Source organism: Oryctolagus cuniculus, chromosome 11, assembly GCF_964237555.1.
Source record: "Oryctolagus cuniculus chromosome 11, mOryCun1.1, whole genome shotgun sequence".
NCBI classification, from domain to species: domain Eukaryota; kingdom Metazoa; phylum Chordata; class Mammalia; order Lagomorpha; family Leporidae; genus Oryctolagus; species Oryctolagus cuniculus.
This window is the reverse complement of record NC_091442.1, coordinates 34,163,024-34,177,788: the sequence shown is the minus strand read 5'-3', so window position 1 is coordinate 34,177,788 and position 14,765 is coordinate 34,163,024. Positions and strand designations below refer to the sequence as shown.

Genomic DNA, 14,765 nt, shown 5'->3' with positions numbered 1-14,765 from the left:
ATTTTGAGAATCGATGATTGTTTATAGCCCTTGTCTCTTCCATTGAGGAACAGTGTTTTGTTTTGTTCTCTTTCCTTTCATACTATTTGTTGAACTCTTTTACTTTGAATAGGATTAACTATATGAGCATTAAGTATACTTAAATAAATAGATCAATGTAAAAATTAAGAGTGGGAATCCAAGAGAAAGGAGGAAGAAGGGTTGGAGCATGGGCAGGAGAGAGGGTATAGGGGGAAGTGCCACTAAGTTCCTAAATCTGTACATACGAGATATATGAAACTTATATAATTTAAATAAGAAAACCTTTTTCTATTCATAAAATAAGAAAATATAAAAATAAATTGAAAAAATAATTTACACCAAATAAACTCTTTAAAATTCCATTTTCCATAAATCTTTTGAAATACCTTTTCATCTACCTGGCTCCATTTATTCTTATCAAAATTAGAATTCCTCCATTTCTGGTAACCTCAGAAATAATTTTTGGTGATCCCTTAATCCTGATACCGTGAACCATTTGGTTTCTTACTGAAAGAATATGACAGAGGAGGGTCTATTTTGCATTACTTCAGGGACAGGATTTATCTGACAGATTAAGGTCAAGGTTATTCTTAATCATAATGGCCCTACTGAAACAGATTCTAGAATTAATAACTACAGAATTTAGTTGAACAAAATTTCAGTTACATTTAAAACCTAAACAACAATTTATTTGCATACCATTCCCACTTGAGCCATCTTAAGACATCTCACTAAAGCAAAGACACAATTAAAATTGTGCAGGTACCTGAAACCTTTATTATGATAGCCTGTGACAAAGAAAGAGCCAATCAACTGCCCTATTTACAGGAGAATTAATACTGCCTCAGACAAGAGGACAAGAATCCCAAGATACACCAGAAACAACTAAATGGTCTCTGTGTGCCTATTTAATTGCTTTTCTTTCAAACTTGTATCAGATCCATATTTTAAAAAGTTACTGAGTAACTTAAAGTACTATGAGTTCATAAAATTGTGCCCTAATGTGCAATCATCCCCCATCAGAACAAAGACTTGCTTACAAAGCTCAAAGTGTAAGTTGCCTTCCATTTATTTCAACTTGGCTCTTTCCTCAAACCTTGCTATCCCACAGACTGAGAGTCTCATCTAAACATAGTCCTCCAGAACTGAAATCCACAGGAAAATGTCTTTCTGAAGACCACTCTCAAGTCATTAAACATGCATATTATACATTTACATAAAAATGTGAATAATGTTATTTAATTTTCCAACTCCAATGGAAAACAAGCTGCTAACCCTGGGGATACTTAAAAAGATATGCAGCCCAGGGGAGAAGACAATCCAATGTTAAATATCTGTAATGAAACATAACAGCCACCAAAACAAAAACAGATGCCTCAGCAGATGGTGTGTGACTTGTCCACCCAATGTCCCTTCTGAGTTTGGATGGTGATGAAAATGAACCCAAATAAGAATATTTGCATCCTGATGCTTCCTTATAATTATGGGTAACCTTGTGACCCTATTTAGTTCAATGACAGATATGTTTAGATTTGGTAGGTAAGTTTCTACTTCTCTAACTCCTCTTCCTTTTTTCTTTCTGCTAGGAGTATGCGTGTGACACCTGGAGGTAAAACACCCATCTTGCAACCAGGAAGCAATGAACATTAGGATGAAAGTTACCAACTAAGGATATTGGAGAATAAATGTAGTCAGAGGCTGAATCCCTCCGGAAATCACTTAACTTCTGAACCAGCTCTGGACTACCAACTTCTGACTTTCTTGTTGCTTAGGGAAAAAAGTCAATCTACGTGTTAAATAATTTGGTCTTCACAAAACTCATTCTGATTAATGCACTAGTACTATTTGAACCTTAGCTGTTCCTCCAATACTTGACCATAATATAGATGACTTTCTCCTCTAGAAGACTACCTTCAAGTGTCAGCTAGAGGCCCATAATCTCTTAACGAAAATCCTTTGAGCTCTGATGTTCTAGAATTCACGAAGATAATATGGAGCATATACCATTAATTTTGCAATGGTCCCAACAGATTTGGGCATGAGCCTTTAGTCATGGGAAGTAACAAACAAAAGCCAATGGGACGTGTACTGCTACTTATTTTTGTAAATAAGTTTTTACTGGAACTCAGACATGGCTCCATTTACATATCTATGGCAGAGTTGAGTAGTTGCAACAGAGGGAGCAAATACTTTTAGGGTTTTTAAACTATACAGTGTGGCCAGTTACAGGAAAAGTTTAACAAACCCTCCATATGTATGAATTTCAAATTTTCCTGCACCAAAATAAACTTACTTCTTTTCTATTTTTCCATGAACTCTTGAAGTGCTTCTCCATATGCAAGCATAAATATTTTACCAGCTACAATGTACATTTCATTATTAACTGGCTTCTTTTTACTGAATAAAGTGATTGTAGATGAGTTAAAATTTCTCTGGCTTTCCAAAATGTGAGGTGATTCTTCATGCTACCTGTGAATTTCAGTATTAGATTTTTTTTTAAAGATTAATTTTATTTATTTGACAGAGTTACAGAGAGAGGTAGAGACAGAGAGGTCTTCCATTCGCTGGTTCACTCCCCAGATGGCCGCAACGGCTGGAGCTACGCCAATCCAAAGCCAGGAGCCAGGAGCTTCTTCCGGGTCTCCCACGCGGGTGCAGCGGCCATCTTCTACTGCTGTCCAAGGCCATAGCAGAAAGCTGGATCGGAAGAGGAGCAGCTAGGACTAGAACCGGCGCCCATATGGGATGCCAGCACTTCAGGCCAGAGCTTTAACCCACTGCACCACAGTGCCGGCCCAGTGTTAGAAATTTGACATACATTTGTCCTATATTGCTGCTCCATACACAGGTTGAGCTATATGGACTACAGTTCTCAGGAAATTTTCGCTGAACAGATACTGGATCACTTGCAAAGACTTGCAAAAATTCTATGGATATTTTACCATATTCATTTTTCATTGTAATTTAAGTATTTGATAAGTTATATAAATATGAATTTTTTATTTGAAAGGGGGATTGAGAGAGACAAAAAGTTCCCATCCTCTGCCACAACAAATGTCTACAACAACAGAGGCAGAGCCTAGAAGGAACTAGGAGCTAGGAACTCAATCCAGATCTCACCTGGGTGGCAAGAACCCAGCTACTTGAGCCATCAGCTGCTACCTCTCAGGGTCTGCATTAGCAGGAAGCTAGAATGGGGAGCCAGAGCCAGGACTCAAACACAGGCACTATGACATGGGACACGGGTATCTCAACGAGCATCTTAATTAGTAAGTCAAATGCCTGCCCCACACAGTATATTTTTAACAACACCATATTTTAAGTCTTATGTCACCACTTCACATTTCAAGAATTATATTTTCTAATCTGAAACTTTTTTAATCTAAAGCTCTACAAATAAAGTCAAAAGACTAATTTAACTTTCAAATGTAAACTATCAGTCCATGATGGCCCTATATATTGAATCTATGTAGGACCATCATTGGCAGTAGTGGGGGACCTATACTGATGGGAGAATGAGGAAGGCAACCAATAGGGAAACTGCTGATAGGGAAATATAGAAACCAGACTCCTCACTCTGCTTACAAAAAAAAAGTCCATAGGCCAGAGGGAAGTAAACTATGGAAATTACTCACCCAAGAGCTTCTCCTACGATATTGCTTGGGTTACAATGTCATGTGAGGGGGTGGGCCAGCACTGGGAAAAACCAATGATTCTGACTTCACTGTATATTAATCAGAGTTCTCCATAAAAGCAGAACCAATAGGGTACAGAGGGGCAGGCATTGTAGCACAGTGGATTAAGCTTCACTTGGGATACCGGTATTCTATATCAGGATGCTGGTTTGAGTCCCAGTTCCTCTGCTTCTAACCTTTCCTGTTAATGCACCTGGGAGGCAGATGATGGACCAAGTACTTGGCTTTCTGCCACTCATGTGAGAGATCCAGATGGAGTTACTGGCTCCTGGCTCTGGTCTGGCCCATCCATGAATGCTGCAGTCATTTGGAGAATAATCAAAGATGACTGAGGTCTTTATTATTGCAAATAATTTATTATTGCCAGTAATTGGTGTAATTTGTGGGTATATGATCCAAACGAAGTTGATAACAACTTGTAGGAAGCTTAAAAATGAACTTCTGACCAAGAAATTTCTCCCTCAAAACAAGTAAGAAGCACATCAGAGAAAAGGTTAAACTATAAGGAGAAATAAAGCATTCATATTAGTAAAAAAAATTGAGATAGTCATTTAGGAGATGTGGTACACAGAATAACAGCTCCCTAAAGACAACCCTTTCCCAATGCCTAGAACCTGTAAATATTTTATATTGCAAAAGGAATTAAAGGTAGCATTAAGATTGCTGATCTTAATCAGCTGGTCTTAAAATAAACGCATTATCCATGATTATCTGGGTGGATCCATGGTAATCACAAAGGTCCTTAAATGGAGGTAAAGGAGGCAGAAGGGTAAGAAACAGAAAGATAGCATTGTGACAAAGATTTGATTGTTTTGAAGGTAGAGGAGGGACAACAAGGCAAGGACTGCAGGCAACCTCTGGAAGATGGAAAAGGGCAGGAAACTGATCCTCCACCTTCAACCTCCAGAAAGGAACGCAGCCCTGGTGACCCCTTGACATGAGCCCATTGATACACATTTTGGTCTCCTGACTTCCAGAATTATAATAGTTTTGAGATGTTTCAAGTCAATAACTTCAAGGTAATTTTCTATACACCAATGGGGAATTAACACTAGAGATCAGAGAAAACTTCATGAAGGAACCAGTCTTAAAGTTGGGGCTTAAAGAATTTGAAAATATAGTTGGAGTGCTCAATAAACTAAACATATATGCATCACTCCCAAAGCATTAATAGACTCACAAGGTCAGATTTAAATTTTCCATTCAATGAAACAAAAGATAAACAATACAAGCATATAAACCTTAAAAAAAAAAAAAAAAAAAAAAAGCAGTATCCAGACAACTGTAGTAGGGCACCTCTACCACAGAGCATAAAGAATTAACATTTGCAATTGGACATCACTTAAAGTTCTTAGCCAAGGGTGATTTTTATATAGAACACTAATCTGTCATAGCAGTTTATATACCATGAGATCATCACAAAGGTGATTATAATAATCCTAAAAACAGACACCATGGGCCTGATGAAGTCAAGTGGCAAGACACAATGAATCACGATGCAGGATACACAACTTTGTTGTCACATGCACTGGTTTCCTCTGAAAAACCCAAAGAACTTTCAGTAAGCAGAAAATGTTTACCTAACCTAACTCAATATACATTATGCATTATGCAACTGTTTAAATAGTGTTTTATAGCTTTGTAATAACATGATAAACACTATGTGAAAAAGCATTACACAAAATTTTTTAAATTTATATATGGTTATAAAACATTTTCAACTCTCCATCTATCTGACATGTATGCCTGGTTTAGTCTCCTATGGCTGCTGTAATAAATTACTGTACATTGAGTGGCTTAAAACAAGAGAAACTTATTTTCTCTCAATTCTGGAGGCTTGATGCTTGCAAGCTCACACTTTCTTCAGAGGCTTGGAGGAAGAGGCTTGCCCCTCCCAGCTTCTGTGGGTAGGGTCATCTCTGGCTTGTGGTCACATCAGTCCAGTCTCTGTCTCAGTCTTCACTTCAGCTTCTCTTCTATGGGTCCCTCTCAATATCCCTTTGCCTCTCTCATATGGAAAACAGATCACTGAGATTGCATTTAAGGCCTAACTGGATAATCTAGGATAAACTTTTCCAATAATGACCCTTAACTTAATCATATTTTGCCACCTAAGGTGACATTCACAGTTTCCAGGAATTTCACGTGGATTTCAGGGACCATCATTTTGCCAAGTAACTCTGTGACCCTTCCATTAAGAGGTGAAGATAAATCTAAGCTAACCTTTGGACTTACTTCAGGTGACAGAATATAACAGAAGTGAACATATAACAAGTCTCAAGAGACCTTACCCACTTCAGTCTTTCTGTGTCTCTCTTGACATCCTGCCTCTCCCAGGTAAACAGGTATTAGCTACCTTCTGGATAATGACACACACTTGGGCCACCTACCCCATCCTCACTCTACAACTGGCCAACCTCAGAGGCATGAAGCAGGCGGCTGTTGTTGAGGAAACAGGCACCATCCAACCCATCAACTGACACAGACACTTGGAAATCCCAGCTGAGATCAATCAAATCTGGCCCTCTGGCCCACTTCTTCAGAATTCCCCAGTGTCACCACAGACTCAATAATAATAAATGCTTGCTGTGTCAGGACACTGATACAGTCAACATAGTGCATTTTCTTTACTGAGAAAAAATTAACAGTCTTTGCCACTTACTGTCAGAATTTAAGCACAAGATGGAATGCATAGCATTTTGCAAATTCAAAAGGGAAGTTAATAAAAAGAACAAATTTAAATTTCAGCAAACAAAAAACCAAATCTGTACCTCAACACTCTTCATTTTATTGATCATCAAACAAACACAGTAACATTCTGATACAGTAAATAAACTGTTATAGCATGAGATTTATTTTTGGAGGCTGTAAGATAGAACTATGTATTTTATGCTGCTTGTGTTACCTTTTTATTTCCTATAAGGAGCCGGCGCCGTGGCTCAATAGGCTAATCCTCCACCTTGCGGCGCCGGCACACCGGGTTCTAGTCCCGGTTGGGGCGCCGGATTCTGTCCCGGTTGCCCCTCTTCCAGGCCAGCTCTCTGCTATGGCCAGGGAGTGCAGTGGAGGATGGCCCAGGTGCTTGGGCCCTGCACCCCATGGGAGACCAGGAAAAGCACCTGGCTCCTGGCTCCTGCCAGGATCAGCGCGGTGCGCCGGCTGCAGCGGCGGCCATTGGAGGGTGAACCAACGGCAAAAGGAAGACCTTTCTCTCTCTGTCTCTCTCTCTCTCTCACTGTCCACTCTGCCTGTCAAAAAAAAAAAAAAAAAAAAAAAAAAAAAAAAAATTATTTCCTATAAGGAGCTAAGAAAGACAATCAGCTCATTTTCATCTCCAAAATAAGGTTTCCTTGCAACCAACCTCAACTGAATCCATAATTCTGATAAAAAATCATCAGATTAAAATTTTTCCATGACTTACTGGCAGAACTAAGTTGATTTAGAGTTCAAGTTTGTCAAAAATATTTTGGAAATGTCATTAGGATCTGTGTGACATTATATGGCATTCTTTTACAGCTTTTTTAATTGAATTCAATTTGCAATGGGAAATGAAACTCAGTTCTCTTGGGAGTTTCTGGGAGATGTGGGAAAGTTGATCTGGACAGAGAAAGAGGAATGAGTCATGACTCATTTCTGCAGGAACACCAGAGAATACCAACACTGTGAGCTTTAAGTCAAGACCCCAAGATTAAAGAGTCACAGACATGTCATTATTTCTCACAGGGGACAACGCTTCTCTCTTATATAATAAAGTGTTCATTAGCTATATAAGTAGCAACCTTTGACAGCAAGAATACATAGAGACTCATGTCCTTAATAATATAAATTAACCTTTGATGAAGACTCAGATAGTTATTATATTTTAGATTTTTAGAAATATTTTAGATAAAAATATTTTAGATAAATTCGATTAAGCCTCACAAAAAAACAGGAAATACTAATTAGTAACTAATAATTCCCAATTTACAGATGAAAATGTTGAGGAACAAAGTAGCCTCAGGTCTCAGAACTAGGAAGAGCAAACCCAGGAAGACTGGATCTAAAGCCTTCTCTCAACAACTCTGTTTTAAAGCCTCTCCTTCATATCCATGTTCTAAAAAACAACCCTCCAGTTTGAAAGTTTGAAAAACAGTCGAAAGACTATGAACTTTTGGAAAAACAAGGGTGTAAAAATTTCAAGTTCAATCAATCTTACTAAAGTCATGGAGGAGTTTGAGAATTCATCTGCTCCACCTCCTGATGGCTATTGCCTCTCTTAACTGCTCCTTCACAGATACATTTTGGAGGCCTGGCTGTGTTATAATCACATGAAATTTCCAAATGCATCTGGCTACTTTTGAAAATCACAGAATCACTCAGGACCCCTACTGAAGTCATTTATTGATAGGAAGTCTTGCCTCCTCCTAAGAGAAAATTCTTCTAAGTTAATTTCAGCAGCCACAAGGAACAGCTCAGCAGCATTCCCTTTAAATAAAATCCTCCAACCTATTAATCCCACTAGGGCTCTCTTCTCTGGGTTCACCAAGTCAGTATCTTCAACCTTTGCCTAAAACGTCTATCCTAATTGTTCTTTGAAGCTTCTGCAGTTTTTTTCTACACTTGTTTCTAGGGTTGCCATCCAGTTACAGTAGATTTTTAGATCAACAACATTTTAGTTTAAATCCAAAGGGTCCTCAATAATTCATAGAGGGAGTAGGGCCAAGTATTTCAGATGCCTGCGTCTTATTTCCTGAGTGCTTCAGTTTAATTCCCAGCTCCGGCTTCCTGCCATTGCACACCCAGGGAGACAGCAGTGATGGCTCAGTAACTGGCTATCTGCTGCCTTCATAGGATACCTGAATTGTGTTCCTGGCTCCTGCGCCTCCAGCCCAGTCCAGCCTCTCCTGGTCCGTTGAAGGTATTTGGGGACTGAACCCATGAATGCGAGCTCTGTGCTTGTGTTTGTGTGTATGTGTGTGTGTATATCTGTATCTGTCTCTGTATGCCTCTCAAATAAATAAAACTCCTAAAAATGTTCATGGAAAATGCATATTATTTTGAAAGACTGTATGACTTTCAAATTTTTTGTATGTATCAAAATGAACTTACCTTTTAATTCCACTTTTCCATAAACTTTTTGAAGACCCTTCAAATGTCCCAAATGTTACATGGGACATATTAATATAAAAAATTACTCATTGATGACCTTTAATTCAGATATAACTGGATGCCCTTTGTTTTATTTCCTAAATCTGTCTCTTTTACCTTTTCTAAATCTGTCAAAACCACATACAATCTTAGCATAGTACCTAGAACAGCAACTGCTTTCAAGGAGAGCACACAAGAAAGTCACCTGAAGGCACAGACTCCTGGACCCCATCCCCAGAGGTTTTGATCCCATGGATGTAGGGTGGGCTTGAGAATCTGCATTTCTAATAGGTTGCCAGGTAACGCTGATGCAGCTCAGCTGCAGACCACACTTTGAGAACCACTACTCTAATTCTCAGTTAGGTAGAACATGAGGAAGAAGCACTTCCAAGTTGAGAAAAGCCCCAAGGGACAGCCAGAGAGCCTCATCTATGCCCACTGAGCATTTGAATCCCCTTATCTCAGTTCTACTAGTAAATCAGAAAATGCCTAAATGTGAGAAATCTAGCCATTGCTCATATAGAATTGGACTTACTCAGATGGAATGATCCACTTTCAAGCTCAAATGAACATCAACAGGAAGTAAACTTATTGACAGACCCATGTGCCACCACTTTGTTTTCACCTGCCTCTTAGAGAAAGGGCTCTCTTTCCCACAGATGAACCTGACAGAGGTCCCATTCCAAATCCCCTTCTTAAAAGCTGATCTTCTCAAAATGATTATTCCTGTTTTATTTTCTGAAACTTTTCCAAGCTGTGAGTGCTGGTGAGTCTTCCAGGCCCATGAGTCTGACCAAATAACCGCCCAGTCCCCCAGGCATGATATTTAGAGCAGAGTCTATGGCAGATTGCTTTGATTACTCCAATTAATAACCTTTCTGTCCTTGCTGTCCATCCTGTAAACTTGAATTCCCTTCCCATTCTAAGTCTGGGGTTGGCTGGGGGGCATGTTTTGACCAAAAGAATGAAGAAGCCACCCATGCTCCTTCTCTTGGAACCTTGCTCAGATGCATAAACAAGCACAAGCCGGGCTGGAAGAGCATGAGAGACCATATGGAACAGAGCTAAGTCATCCCAACTAAAGTTATCCAAGATTAATGAGCTGCCAAGTGATCCCCTAGCTGACCACAAGTGAATGAGTAAGCCCTGGTGAGCCTAGCCAAAAGCAGCAAAAATGCCCAGCTGACCCATAAATTGACCAAAAATAAATGTTTAAGGTTATAAACGCAGGTTCCGAGTGTTGATAATGCAACATTATGGTGACCACAGATAAGGGATTCATTGCCTGACTTTCTGACCATGTCTTAAGCCCTACTCTGCCTGACTCCCACCAAGACACACTCTCTAGGGAAGGCGCTGTCTTCATTTTGGCTCCCTGAGGATATGTTCCCAGCATACAGCTTCCCATTTCCATTGCTGCTCCAGGCACAGCACTTAACAGCTTCTGATGACTTATCCCACAACTATCCTGCCTTGGACAATCACATTCAGTGTTGGTCAACACTAATCATCATTCTGTCATTTCCTTTTCTTTTATGCTTGGCCAATTATGTTTCTCATTCTGCTGTTGGATCACTTTTTTCTCTCATGAGGTTTGACTGTGTGTATATGTATGTGAGTGTGTGTGCATGCACATGTGCTGCTACTGCCAGGAGTGAAAAAGAATGACTGAGTGATTTCCAATTCCAGCTTCTCTAACAGCAGGAATTGCAAGAGTTGAAGAGGCAAGATAACAGGAAAGAGGGAAGCGAGGCATTTACTCCAACCACAGAGTCATTAGTAGCACTGAAATCCGAGAAGCCATCATTCAAAGAAGCAGTTCCTCTGTAGTTAAATAGTAGCTCCTCAGATATTATTTTCTACTTAACTTTTCATTTACTTCCTATTTTGCATACAGCTAAAAGAAAACTAAGCCTAAATATTTCTTCACTGGGTATCATATTTCATTCCATAACCATAAGGAAAGTGAAATGGAGGAAGTAATGTAAGTGACTGAATGGATTGGACAAGATTCTTGTGAATCAAACGATCCATTTTCAGGGTATAGACTCCTCCTCCCCTTCTCGTCAACACGTGCAGCAGCCCACATCCACTCACCAGGCAGTAACTTCAGGCTGCTGGCAAAGACCACCTCTGCTGTCAGAAATCATCTTCACGAGCCATGAGCTATCTGTTTATTAGAAGTGAAGCAGAGCTCTTTTAGACTTAAATGTTAAACTAGAATATACTGGTGCTGCCCCCACAGGCACCATCCTGCTTCAGCACCCCTCAGTGTCACCTTCTAACCCAGCTACTCCAGGAAGCTTCCCAGTGATATCAATGCTCATTGTTTTTTTCTCCTCATATACTTCTTTTTTTTTAAAGATTTATTTATTTATTTGAGAGGCAGACTTACAGAGGGAGAAAAAGGGAGACAGAGAGAGAGAGAGAGAGAGAGAGAGAGAGAGAGAGAGGTCTTCCTTTCACTGATTCACTCCTCAAATGGCCACAAGAGCCAAAGCTGAGCTGATCCAAGGCCAAGAGCCAGGAGCTCCTTCCAGGTCCCCCATGTGTACTTGGACCATCTTCCACTGCTTTCCCACACCCTAAGCAGAGAGCTGGAACGGAAGATGAGCAGCCTGGACACAAACTGGTACCCATATGGCATTCCGGCGCTTCAGGCGGAGGCTTTAGCCTACTATGTCACAGCACCAGCCCCTCCCATATCCTTCTTACAGCCCTGCAACCAACCCAACTGATTATCCACACTGCACTGCTTTCATCAAGCTACTCCTTTCTTTTCCTGATGAAAAACTTTCTCTGGCTTAACGCTGCTCAGAACAAGAGTCTCCTAGAGTGTTCCAAGCAATAATTTCTCCATTAGGTCTTAGAAAAATACTGGGAAAGAAAAGATTCCATGGAAAAACCATTTGGAAAACACTGCATACCGTAACTCCCTTTAGGGGATTCACAGTCTATATCAGAAGACTTATTTCTGGGAATCCCATGGTAAAGAAAAGTGGCTGTTTTAGTTTAGCATTACACTCTATGAAAAACATTAACACCACTTGGAATTCCTCTTTTGCTGAACAAACTTTGGCAACACTTCTGGTTTGTGTTCTCGGGAGCTGTGGTCTAGTGCTGTGTTGCAGAGTTTCTGAAAACAGATGGCTGAGCTTCATACCAGATACTCTGAGGCTGTAGGTCAGCTGGGATCTAAGATTCAGCATCTCTAACCAGCTCCCATGTGATATTGCTGGTTCCTGAACAACACCTTGAGTAGTAAGCTCCTACAGGAACAAGGTCAAACACCTTGCTTGTATCACATTTGAGAGCTTTCTCATTTTAATCAGATCCTCATCACCTATGTTTCCCCCATAACTTCTCTTCAGTTATCTTATGTTGAAGTCTAGGAGTTTCCTCCTTTTTCCTGTATTCTAATTGTTTTTCCCTACATCCTTGTCTCCCTCAGCCTGAATCCTTCTATCTTCAAGATCTAGAACAACCACATCCTTGGCCATCTCATTGTTTTTACATTTCTTGCAGACTTTAGGACTTTCTATCCTGATTTCTAATTGTTTGTAACCATTATTTAACTTCTACTTACAGTTTACAGGCTGTGGGAAGAAATATTCTGTCTTTGATTTATATTTGTAGATGACAACATCTGGCAGCATGTCTTATAAGGGTTCAATAAGCACTTGATGAGTAAGTGAACGTATGGCTAGCAGAAGCAGCTGATAGGAATCAGGGGCAATCCTTATTAACTCTTAATTGTAAGACACATGTGCAAACCCTCCGTTTAAGTGAACCCTGCTGAATTCAACTCGGTGAAAATCTACTAAGTACCATGGAAGTCTTAGAAACTAGATTAGCAAGTTCTACAAGGCAGCCTTAGAGAGAAATATGAAAAAGTGACCCTTAACCACAATGAGCTAACAATGACAGGGGTATGCAGTGTGTGTGTATCCAAATGACACTATACCAGGTATACAAATACACATATTAACCTAGGAAGTGGGTATATATTATATTTATACATGTATTGAACTAGGATTTGTGCATTTTCCTATATATAAATTATATTCCAAGAAATACACTGTAAAAACGTGAGGAAAAAATAAAGCAAGGAACCCAGAAAAATTCATGCTTTAAATTTCTTATTTTCTTTGATTCACAGTCTCTTAAGATTTATGGGAGGGTGCTATACTATTCCACAAGCTATTTTTTGTGACATAGTAATTGTATCACCAAGGTATTATTTAGGGAAGTTCTAGAATAAAAACTATCACCTATTAGGATAACATATATGGGATAATCCAAAACAAGAGAAATGAATTCTGGGGGTAAATAAAACATACTTCAGTTGTCTGTGCCCATGAAAGCAGAGATTTTATTCTTTTGTTTCTTCCAGGCCAAACTTTTATGCAAAACCATATAACCTAAGCTACCTTTGGAGGAAACAGCATTCAGCCGTTGGTCTCATCTGACATTGTTAGTTTCCATAGAAACTCTTGTAGCATGCTCCCGCTTGTCTGCAATAAGTGCCTCTCCCATCAATTCAAACTGAGTCCAGGAAAGCCCTGACTCAGAGTCTGACGTCTCCCATCCCTGCTCTGTTACAGAGGACAGAAGAGCATTTAAGTCAGCATCTGTTACCTTTATCAGAAGAGCTGTCTCCATTACAGACACACAAATGAAAGATTAAACACTGCCTGGCACAATTAGCCTGCGTCTACGTGTGTTGTTCCCTGCAGAAATCTTGTTATAAATGTTTCTAAGATTCCTATTTGAAAAAAAAAATAAACGATAAGCAAAATAACATGAGAGTTGAAAAGCCTGGATATTAGAAAAGGAACCTGTGTTCTATCAATTTATTTCATTATGTAATTACCAGCAGCCTTTGAGGATAATGTAGTTCCTTATACTGGAAGGTTACTCTCCCTCAGTCTGGGATGGGGAGGGAATAGCATCGAGATGTTCAGGCTTCGGAGGAAGCACAGATCCATAGGTCATTTAAATGCTCTTTGTTTTACCCAGGCTAGCGTGACTGCTCAATATAACCAGATTCTTTAATGCAGACATCAAGAGACAAGATTGGGGCAGTCATTTGGTGTAGTATTTGGGACGCCCATATCAGAGTGCCTGAGTTCAAGTATTAGCTCTGCTCATGATCACAGCTTCCTGCTAATGAGCACCCTGGAGTGCAGTGGGTGATGGCTAAGCACCCTCATGGGAGACCCAGATAAAGTTCCAGGCTCCTAGTTTCAGACTGGCCCAATCCTGGCTGTTGCAAGCAGTTAGGGAGTGAACCAGCAGATGGGGGATCTCTATCTCTCTCTTTCTGCATTTCAAGTAAATAATTAAAAAAAAAAAGAGAGAGACAAAATTAATCTATAGTAAAAAAATCAAGAGAGGTAAATCATTAAGGAAGGGACAGTGATCAGAAGAGGAGTTGTGAGGACAGAACTTAATCTAAATACAAGTTGTTTACACTTCAATAAAGAGATTTTATAAACAAATGAACCAAGGCATCTAGGACAGAGATATTTGGTCTAGAATAGATACAGGCAATCACAGCCTACTAAATTTTAGGCTGAACAAAACCAGAAAGGTAAGCTAATAACAAGATCCAGACCACTTGTGTAAGACGCCAAAAACAGTGACTGTAGAGTCTAAATTGCACTCATCTCTCTTCAATAAGGGTTTGCTCATGAAGTGTGTCTTGCCTGAGCCTTTCTTACTCTCTTAATGATGCAGACCAGCTGGTGTTTGAAGGGGGGCATTTATGGGATTATCTACCCAACAACCCACTTCCACATCTGGGAACTCTGCCAGTCAAGGCTGAATGGTCCCATGTAGGCTTCAAAATCCATGCTAGCCCATTCATTGTCTTCCCAGGGATTTCTGAAAGTGGGATTGAGAAAACCACCAATCTTTCTG

The 14,765-nt window shown here is 39.8% G+C and overlaps 1 protein-coding gene across 37 annotated transcripts in view; it reads right to left on the bottom strand.

Moving 5' to 3' along the window:
• The window catches only part of PLCB4 (phospholipase C beta 4), a 439,427-nt gene that overhangs the window by 231,882 nt on the left and 192,780 nt on the right, over window positions 1–14,765 (bottom strand). For 7 of the 37 annotated variants that reach the window (XM_051846249.2, XM_070052086.1, XM_070052072.1 and 4 more), the window contains one exon: window positions 10,941–11,013. The exons of the other annotated variants lie outside the window; for them this stretch is intronic. The gene's annotated coding sequence lies outside the window, so the exon portion shown is untranslated. The remainder of the gene's footprint in view (window positions 1–10,940; window positions 11,014–14,765) is intronic. 37 annotated transcript variants of the gene reach the window in all.